This window comes from Palaemon carinicauda, chromosome 39 (genome assembly GCF_036898095.1).
Source record: "Palaemon carinicauda isolate YSFRI2023 chromosome 39, ASM3689809v2, whole genome shotgun sequence".
Lineage (NCBI taxonomy): Eukaryota > Metazoa > Arthropoda > Malacostraca > Decapoda > Palaemonidae > Palaemon > Palaemon carinicauda.
The window spans coordinates 27444992-27454991 of NC_090763.1; the positions used below are offsets into that span (position 1 = coordinate 27444992).

Here is a 10000-nt window from a genome sequence, read left to right on the forward strand (position 1 = left end):
ACCCTATCATACTTTGAGCTGTGTTTTTCATTAGCTCTTTTCAAAAACCTTTCAGTGGTGTTCATTACTCTCCTCAATAAATTCAATAAATATACACGGTATTGCTCAGTTGAATAATTTGGCAACTGTTGCGAATTAATCACGACCTTCTGCGGTAACACAGGATCATGTCTATGCACTAAAAAGAAAGGCATGTCCCTGAGCAAGGCATTATATGCAATGTTCAAAGCTAGCTCAGCTGTAGGAAGCATGGCGTGCCAATGAAGGGGGTCATCAGCCTCTAAGTAACGTAAATTTCGCACCAGTTCCCTATTATGCGATTCCACTAAGCCATTAGCTGAAGGCCTATATGCGGTCACTGAAAAGTGTTAACTTTTCATCAAGTCCCTGACCAATTTCACCAACTTATTTATAAACTCGAGATCATTATCACTTATCGAAATTTTCGGGCAACCAAACCTAGTACTGAAAGAGCACACCGCCTGGGCTAATGAATTTGCTGATTTATCCAACATTGCGTAAGCATGAGTGTAACGAGTAAATACATCCACAAATACACATATCTACTTATGTTGTGTTATACCAGCAGGAAATGGTCCTACTACATCCATATGCAACCTATAAAATTCAATAGGAATCCCAGCACACTTTCTGGCTTCCGGCACAGTGTTTTTTTTTTGTTCTTTGAAACAGTTACAAGCAGGACAACATTTTATATAATACTCTGTAGATTTTTTTATCCCTAACCAAAAGAAGGATTCTCATGCTCTCCTTAATGTTCTATCAATCCCCAAATACCCTGCAAACGGACTTGCATGCACAATGTGGATGGCTCTATTAATTAAAGAGGGAGGAAGAACTACCTATGCACAAAATTCCCCTCCCCTCTTTTTGTAAGCACAATATAAGATATCATTCTCTATAAAAATAATTATCACGAAAATTCAGAAATGATGGATAACTCTCTGATTCCCATTTAATTATTGCTCACACTCTTTCCATCCATTCCTCTTTTTTACTGTCCGTCTCGGACTTCCATTATGGCCCAACCTCCTAAGTCAATCACACCTGCATCAACACAGCACTCATTCCGGACACCCCTGATCATGTCCTCAGCCACCTACACACATTCACGTTCAATATCTCTCTCTCTCTCTCTCTCTCTCTCTCTCTCTCTCTCTCTCTCTCTCTCTCTCTCGCCAACATATCCACTAACTCTCTCTCTCGATCGTGGATCTCATTTTGTGATTATTCCTCGTGTGAATTCCCATTCAGTTTTCTATTTTGTTGGGGACCTTCAATATTTTGGGTTCATTCTTCATTCCTCTTTTGTGCCAGAGTTGTTACTCCTATTGGTGCACCTCTAGGGAGGGCATCAGCTACCTTGTTAGTTTTACCTTCTATGTGGTCGAACCCCTTTATGTTAAACTCTAACAATCTTTCAATCCAACTCACTTGTCTAGATGTCAAGGCTCCTTTGTAAAATAAATCTCGTAAGGGGAGATGATCACTTTGCAACTCAATTGGCTGACCTAACAAAAAGAACCGATGCCTCTCTAGAATCCAAAGAATAGCCAGTGCCTCCCGATCGAATGTACTATAATTCTTTTGTGTCCCTTTCAATGCCCTGGAAGCACAACAAATGGGTCGCTCTCTACCTTTATTATCTCATTGAGAAATTACGCTGCCAATAGCTATGCGGCTCGCATCTGTTGTCACTAAAAACGGGAGATCAAATCTAGGATATACGAGGAACTCATCGCTAGTTAAGGCAAGTTTCAAATGGTTAAATGCCCTTTCTTCTTCCACTCCCCAATTTATTACTTTTTGTTTCTTTAAAGCATCTAAGGGTCTCGCTATCTTTCCAAAACCTCTTATGAATTACCCAGCGAGCCCAAGGAACCCAGCTACAGGTACATGGCCTGGGGAAATCTCTAATATCTTCTACTTTACTGGGGCAGGGTTAAATACCTTCTAGGGTTATTATATGACCTAAAAATTCGACCTGTTTACAGAAAAATTTGCACTTTGATAAATTTATTTTAATACCATTATGGTGCAATGCATCAAAAACTTTACGAATATTGTTAATATGTTCTTCAGCCGTTTTTCCTGTAATTATGATATCGTCTAAATAGACATGAACATTATAGCCAATTAAGGGAGACAATGCCACCATTATTACCCTAGAAAAATTACTTGGAGCATTTTTAACACCGAAAGGAAGAAAATTAAACTGAAATAGTTGATCGTTGGCTATAAATGCTGTTTTGCATTTACTGTCTTCCTATATGGGTATTTGATAGTATCCAGATTTAAAATCTGGATACTATCAATAGTTGTAAAATAGTTACTATCCTGTACCTTCAAGAGTAATTCTTTGGTCGAGGGCAATGGAAATACATTATCCCTAGTGACTGTATTCAACTTCCTGTAATCAACACGCAATCTTACCAAGCCATCCTTTCTCCTAACAACTACATTGGAGAAGCCCAGTGGGATCCGCTCTCCTCGATAATCTCATGTTCCCTTAATTTACTAATGACTTTCAATGTCTCAATGGAAAGGAATTGGTACTTTATAAAGCCTTGATCTGATTGGCTCCGCCAGCCCAGTTTCAATGCTAAAGGGAAATCGATCAATCCTCCATGTTGGCTTGTCTCCAATTGCAAATACATTGGAATAATTATCAACAACGTCACTAAGGTTGATATTCTGGCAGACATAGTTTTTGCGCTTGTATAATCAAGTTGTGAGTGCGATCATCTGTGGGGCTGGAGTTGTGGCTCCCAAGATCCCATTATTAGTAATTTCACATAGCTACAATTCACACACAGAATCACTTCCTAACATAACTCTCTTATTTGACAAATTGACTGCTGTGTTCTCTTTTATTTCTGACACGCCCTCTAGGACTACGTGTGCTCATTGTCATGGGGTTTAACTATGACCTTGGTTCCCTACGGGAGAGGCTGACACTGGGTAACTGATATGCTCGTAAGTGTCTGGGGAGGAAATACTTCTCCTGTTTCAGGTACAACTGTTACCTTGCTGAATTGTCTTTCCTTTCCTCCACAAGCATTTACTCTCTCATGACTTTCTATCTGCAAAATGCACTCTCCGGCTTTTACTGTAATTCTATCTTTATCCCCACAAATGTATATTTGATTACTCATTATAAAATCCAAATCAAGTATAGCCTTGTACCAACCTTGTCTCACACAATTGTACATAATTCCTTTTGTATATATTATGCTTGTATCTTTGCTCTTCCCTCGCACTAAAACGAACATGAAAATTCATGTCTGGTTTTTCCTCTGTGATATTGTCTGTCTTGTGAACTTGTCATGTCCTGTTGCCTTGAGGTTTTGTATATAAGGAGAGTGTTCCACAATAATATAACTCAGTCGTTTCCAATCTGCCTTTGAGTTCACACCCTTACTCGGCGCCGTCACATTGGTGACCCCGGAAGTCGACTCGCTCCCACTGCCTTCCACCCCCACCTCCCTCGCCCCTCCATTGTTGGTACTATGACGGAGATTACATCAGTTGGCGCCGCGGCCGACCCATTGAAACTTTCACCGTTCGCCACCGGAGAGGCGTTTGCTTGGTTTCAACGCACTGAAGTCCACTTTTGTATCAGGGGCGTGACTCGCTCAACCACCAAAGTGGATTATGTTCTCGCGGCGATACCCGAGGACACCTTCCCAGAAATATCCGACTGGCTTTGTGAACAAGGAGACACCCCAATAGCGTATGACGCCCTCAAATCATACCTTCTGCAGCAGTACTCACCGTCGCCAGCCGCCCGTATAGCAAAGCTTTTTCAGCTCTCGCAACAACCGTTGGGGGACCAAAGGGCTTCGCTTGCCCTCAGGGAAATGACCAGTATCGCTCGCCTTCAACCTGCCGCAGACGGCTCTCCTCGTGAGGTGAACCTACTCCGTGCCCTTTGGATACGCCGTTTACCTGAACCTGTACGCGCTGCCATACCCGATGTCGATAGTTTACCCATAACGGACTTGATGACCAAAGCCGACGCCCTTATGGACAGCCCCTTCAAGACCTCCATCAACGCCTCCACCCCTGACGACGAGGATGCCTATTCAACGTCAACCGAAGCTGACATGAATGCCGTAGGACATACACGCCTACCCCGTGACGTGCCGAAGCGGCGACACAGCCGCCCACCACCCACCAATCGCTCGCGCCCCAACGAACGACTTCTACAGCCACTTACTACCTCCCATCCGCCGCAGTTTTGCTACTACCACTTCAGATTCGGGGCAACCGCGAAGAAATGTGCCAAAGATTGTCAGTGGCCAAAAAACGTGTAAGCAGGCCATCGCTTGTGGCGGTGGCCTCCCATGTTTCTAATCTTTTCTTTTTACAGGATGCAGGAACGGGCGTGCGATTTTTGGTAGACAAGGGTGCTTGTCGTTCTCTTTTGCCAAGGAAACTCTTCAAGGCACAACGTAGTCTGTCTACATCTGCCGACGTCCGCTTGGTAGCTGCCAACGGATCTGCGATACCCACCTACGGTTACGAGAACCTTACATTATCGTTCGGAAACGGTAAATTCAATTGGAAGTTTCTCGTTGCTGACGTCACAATGCCAATCCTCGGTGCGGATTTCCTCTCTCATTTCCACCTTCTGGTCGATGTCGCCCACCGACGATTGGTCAACGCAGACTCGTACTTGTCGACACCTCTTCAACCCGCCCCCTCTAACCTCGCTCTCCACATCAGCGCACTCACGGATGCCTACGCCCACCTCCTCACGTCGTACCCGGAAGTTTTCCGTCCAAAACTTCGCCAAACGCCCACGGTTCCTGCCAAGCACGGTATTTATTACCATATCAAGACGACGGGACCCCCAGTCTTTGCAAAATTCAGACGTCTGGCACCGGAACGATTGGCAGCCGCCAAACAGACGTTCGCCGAAATGGAGAAAATGGGCCTATGCCAAAAGGCCTCCAGCCCATGGTCGTCACCCTTACACATCGTTCTGAAGAAAGACGGCTCCCTCCGTCCGTGCGGGGATTACAGGCGCCTGAACAAGCAAACAGAACCGGATCACTACCCCCTCCCAAACATTGCCGATGTAACCTCCTACCTGCACAAAGCGAAGGTTTTCTCTACGCTCGACCTCTTGAAGGGGTATTATCAGGTGCCTATGAACCCAGAAGACATCCCCAAGACCGCCATCACCACTCCGTTTGGTACATACACCTTCAATTACTCCTGTTTTGGCCTTCGTAATGCTGGGGCAACGTTTCAACGTCTCATGGATGGCATCTTAGGGGACTTCCCTTTCTGTGTAAGTTATGTGGACGACATACTTGTGTTCTCCACCTCAAAAGAGGAACACCTCCGTCACCTGCGCATCGTGCTCGACCGCCTGCAACAAAACGGCCTTGTAGTCCGGTACGACAAGTGTACCTTTGGCGCCAACGAAGTGTCGTTCTTAGGGCACCGTATCACTCCTGAAGGAGTCCATCCCCTCCCTGAGAACGTAGCAGCCGTTCAGAATTTCCCCGCGCCCTCGACAGTCAAAGCTCTGCAGGAATTCTTGGGCATGATCAACTATTATCACCGTTTTCTGCCAGCCATTGCCGCCACTCTTGCTCCCCTCTACGTCTCCCTCAAGGGCAAGCCAAAGGACCTGAAGTGGGGTCCCCTTCAAGAAGCAGCCTTCTGCAATGCAAAGAAGGCCCTATCAACTGCTGCGGCTCTCACTTTTCCTATCCCACACGCCCCTCTCCTTCTCTCCACCGATGCCAGCGACGTCGCTATTGGTGCAGTACTCGAGCAGGTGGTCAAAGGCTCGCCCCGCCCATTGGCCTTCTTCAGCAGAAAACTGTCCAAGGCAGAATCGGGTTATTCTACCTTCGATCGAGAATTGCTGGCGGTGCACTTGGCTGTCCGTCACTTTCGCCATTTCTTAGAAGGTACGCCCTTCGTCATTCGCACAGACCACATGCCTCTGGTGCACGCCTTCACTTGACAGTCTGACGCCTGGTCCGCCCGTCAACGCCGACATCTCTCCGCCGTGGCTGAATACAATTGCACCCTCCAATACGTCCCTGGGAAAAATAATCCCGTTGCCGATGCCCTGTCAAGAAACACGTTGGCTGCCGTTCAACTGGGATTGGATTACAACGCCCTGGCTGCAGCCCAATGACAGGATCCAGAGTATCAAGCTTGTAGGACATCCTGCACGTCCCTCCGTTGGGAGGATTTTCCCCTCGAAGACTCCAACACCACCCTCCTCTGTGACGTCAGTACTGGTAGACCGCGACCTTGGATTCCTGCTCCCATGCGCCGACAGGTGTTTGATCTCATCCACCGCCTTTCGCATCCCTCGTGCCGTTCTACTGCACAGCTGCTGAAGGCAAAGTTCATTTGGCATGGCATTTCTAAGGATGCTAAGGATTGGGTCCGTGCCTGTACTTCTTGCCAAACTTCCAAAGTACATCGACACACGGATTCAGGAGTGGGCACCTTTCCTCAACCTCAGCGTCGTTTCGCACACATTCACGTCGACGTTGTAGGCCCCCTACCCACATCACAAGGACATCGTTACCTGTTTACCATCATCGACCGCTCCACTCGTTGGCCTGAAGCCATTCCCATGGAAACTGCAACGTCCACCTCATGTACATCTGCCTTACTCTCTGGATGGATTTCAAGATTCGGTATCCCTGAGCATATTACTTCTGACAGGGGAACCACTTTCACCTCTCAATTATGGACGTCATTAGCGAATCTCCTGGGCATCACCCTACATCAGACAACGGCCTACAACCCCGCTGCCAATGGAATGGTTGAACGTTTTCATCGCACCCTCAAAGCAGCTTTGATGTCCCGCTGCAAGGATTGCAACTGGTTTACTCAGCTTCCCTAGGTCCTCCTGGGACTAAGGACCACTCCTAAAGACGCCCTCGACGTCTCGGCAGCCGAAATGGTGTATGGCGACCCGTTGGTCGTCCCTGCCGAATTTTTTCCTTCTACAACCTCCTCCGACGATCTCCAGCGCATACGTCACGTCGTGGGAAAATTTACTCCGTGCCGCCAGACTTACAAGCCCCCAGCGAAGCATCACATACCAACAGACTTGCACTCTGCAACGCACGTCTTCCTGCGCAACGACACCAGCAAGCCACCACTAACGCCCCCTTACACGGGCCCTTTCCTTGTGATCCGACGCAGTCCGAAAGCATTCCTCCTAAACATTCGGGGCAATTAAGACTGGGTCTCCATTGATCGTCTAAAACCTGCTTATCTTCTGCCAGATGACCCGCCTACAGTTCGCCTCTCTAGATCAGGGCGCCCTATTTAACATGTACAGTATGTAATTTTTAGGGGGGGAGCCATGTACCAACCGTGTTTCACACAATTGTACATAATTCCTTTTGTATATATTATGCTTGTATCTTCGCTCTTCCCTCGCCCTAAAACGAACATGAAAATTCATGTCTGGTTTTTCCTCTGTGATATTGTCTGTCTTGTGAACTTGTCATGTCCTGTTGCCTTGAGGTTTTGTATATAAGGAGAGTGTTCCACAATAATATAACTCAGTCGTTTCCAATCTGCCTTTGAGTTCACACCCTTACTCGGTGCCGTCACAGCCTCAATTCCTGCAATTGCCAAGGAGGCCAAGACAAAAAAGTCATGTATCAAGTTCACAGATCACACCTAAAGGATGACGATCGTTGTATGCCTTGTCTGTAGTTTATTTCCTCCTGGTGTGTCGGGAATGATGGATGCCATTGACTGTGGTCGGTTTGAGGAGATTCCTTGTTCAAGAAGCAAAACACTGGCTCCTGTATTGATCAGCGCTCGTATGAACTTATCTGGTAGGTCAATCCTGACTGCTACAATTACGAGCAGGTTATGTGGGGCATGTGCTAACGACCTCGCTTGCAATACCGCTGCCCTCTGCTCCTGTCTCTAGTGTCGCGGGGGTGAGATCGGTGATACCCCACTGACTGCTCAACTGCCTCTGTTGTCATGTGCGGGAGGGGGGTCATCGATCTCCCTCCCTTCTTCTGTTTCTTTTACCTCGGTTGTTGGACGGAGGGGAGTTTGTTCCCACAGCCCGCCTGCCCTTGGCATTTTTTGCTGGGGAATTTTGAGATAGATGAGCGTAGGTCTGACAAGTGTAACAGTGGAAGGATCCTTGGGTGGGATCCTCTCCCCCAAACTGTCAACATCTGACGACTCTTCTCACCTGCTGACTTTGTTCTCCCCTTTTGGTTTGGGGGTTGGTGAGTGCCTCTCATGGCTACAACCTTTCCGGAATCGGAGCAGTTTTTCTCCGTCATTTTTTCTTCTGGAAAACTGTCTAGAATGTTTTGTATTACCATCACTACATCTGCTAACGAGCGATTATCATCGAACAAATAACCACATAAATATTGCTGTACTAATCTGCGAATATATTTACGGCCAAATGCTTTTTTATCACCTTCAGGGAGAGTGGCACTCCTTGTAGGAAACGAATCACAATCTCGAAATATACGAGTTGCAAAACCGAGAACTGACTTACCCTATCTTGCACTGGGTAAGGAGTATTTCTAAATAAAACTTTGTTTTATTCAAGTATAACTTCTTAAACTGTCTTGTGACCAACACATTACCTCCATTACCGGAGCACCTTTCAGCAATCTCATTACTTGAATTGCTTTTTCTCTTTCTGACCACTCATATGTGGCTACTCCAAAGTCTCTCAAAAACACTTCCATTGATTGAAACCCTTCATTAGGCTGTTGATCGTCAAAAGCCTAACACTTGCCTGGAGTTCTGGCAATTTTCGAACTATGATGTTTTGAGTATCTTCACTCGGCTGTGCATGTGTGCTTTTACTTGTGTGCATTTGAAGATGGTTCATGTACGCTGGGGATGCTGTGGCTGCGCGCAGTTCTTCTTCTCGTTCAACTAAAAATCTGTTTATTAACTCAGCTAGGTTATCTATCGTATTTTCTAAGTCCCCTGTTCGTTCCTCTCGTCTATATTCTTCAACGACATCACTATAACCAATTGCTCCTCCGTTTTCATCTCCCGCAACAGTAGTGTCTACTATGTTAGTCCTCATATATCTAGGCGTCTTAAACTTTTATATCACCAGCTTAAAGAAAAACTTCATTCACAGCATACACAAACAGACATATTCTTTCACCTGATACAAATTATATCCCATGTCGACAGATAATGAGACAACAGAACATAGTTTTTATTTTTCATTTTATTACAAAAAGGTTCGTGAATACACTTTACACAGCCTGATACTCTTCAGACGAGTACCTTCTTGTTCTAATGATTGCTTGAGTGGTACTGCTTACCCCTCGGATCAAGTAAATGCAATGTTGCTCTGTCAATATGCTGTATTGTTAGATTTTGTGGAAATCTCCACAACAGGTCACCTATCAAACTTAACACACGTCACCTATATCCGGGTTCAGTGATTGCCACAGCAATTTATGACAGTCAGTACTCTCAAAAAGGTAATTAAGCTCATTGTATAAAACACATATTTCTACATATTTTTCATATAAGGCTTGTTGAACTCAAATTAATGCCTTTTTCTATTTTTCTATATGTTGCTAAGTTATTGACAGGATGCATTCAATTTCTTGGCAATCTCTTTCTGTTTTAGTGCACTATCACTTAATAGAACCTCAATCTGTCCAATTTTACGGGGACTCAAGTTACTGCCTTTACCTATAACTGTTAACTTCTCCTTTTGTCTAAAACGCTTAAAAATGGTTGATATTCTGTCAAATACACACTATACTCAATTTTTTTTAATGAGGTGCATTTGCACCGACTTGCAGTGGTGCCCTTTTAGCTCGGAAAAGTTTTCTGCTTTCTGATTGGTTAGAATTATCTTGTCTAACCAATCAGCGATCAGAAAACTTTTCCGAGCTAAAAGGGCACCCCTGCGAGTCGGTGCAAATCTGCCCCACTAAAAGAAATGACTATAGTTGAACTGCTAAGT

At 45.5% G+C, this 10000-nt stretch overlaps 1 protein-coding gene across 1 annotated transcript in view; it reads left to right on the top strand.

Moving 5' to 3' along the window:
* LOC137631104 (alkaline phosphatase-like) overlaps positions 1-10000 on the top strand; it is a 38567-nt gene that overhangs the window by 9493 nt on the left and 19074 nt on the right. The gene's annotated exons all lie outside the window — the stretch shown is intronic.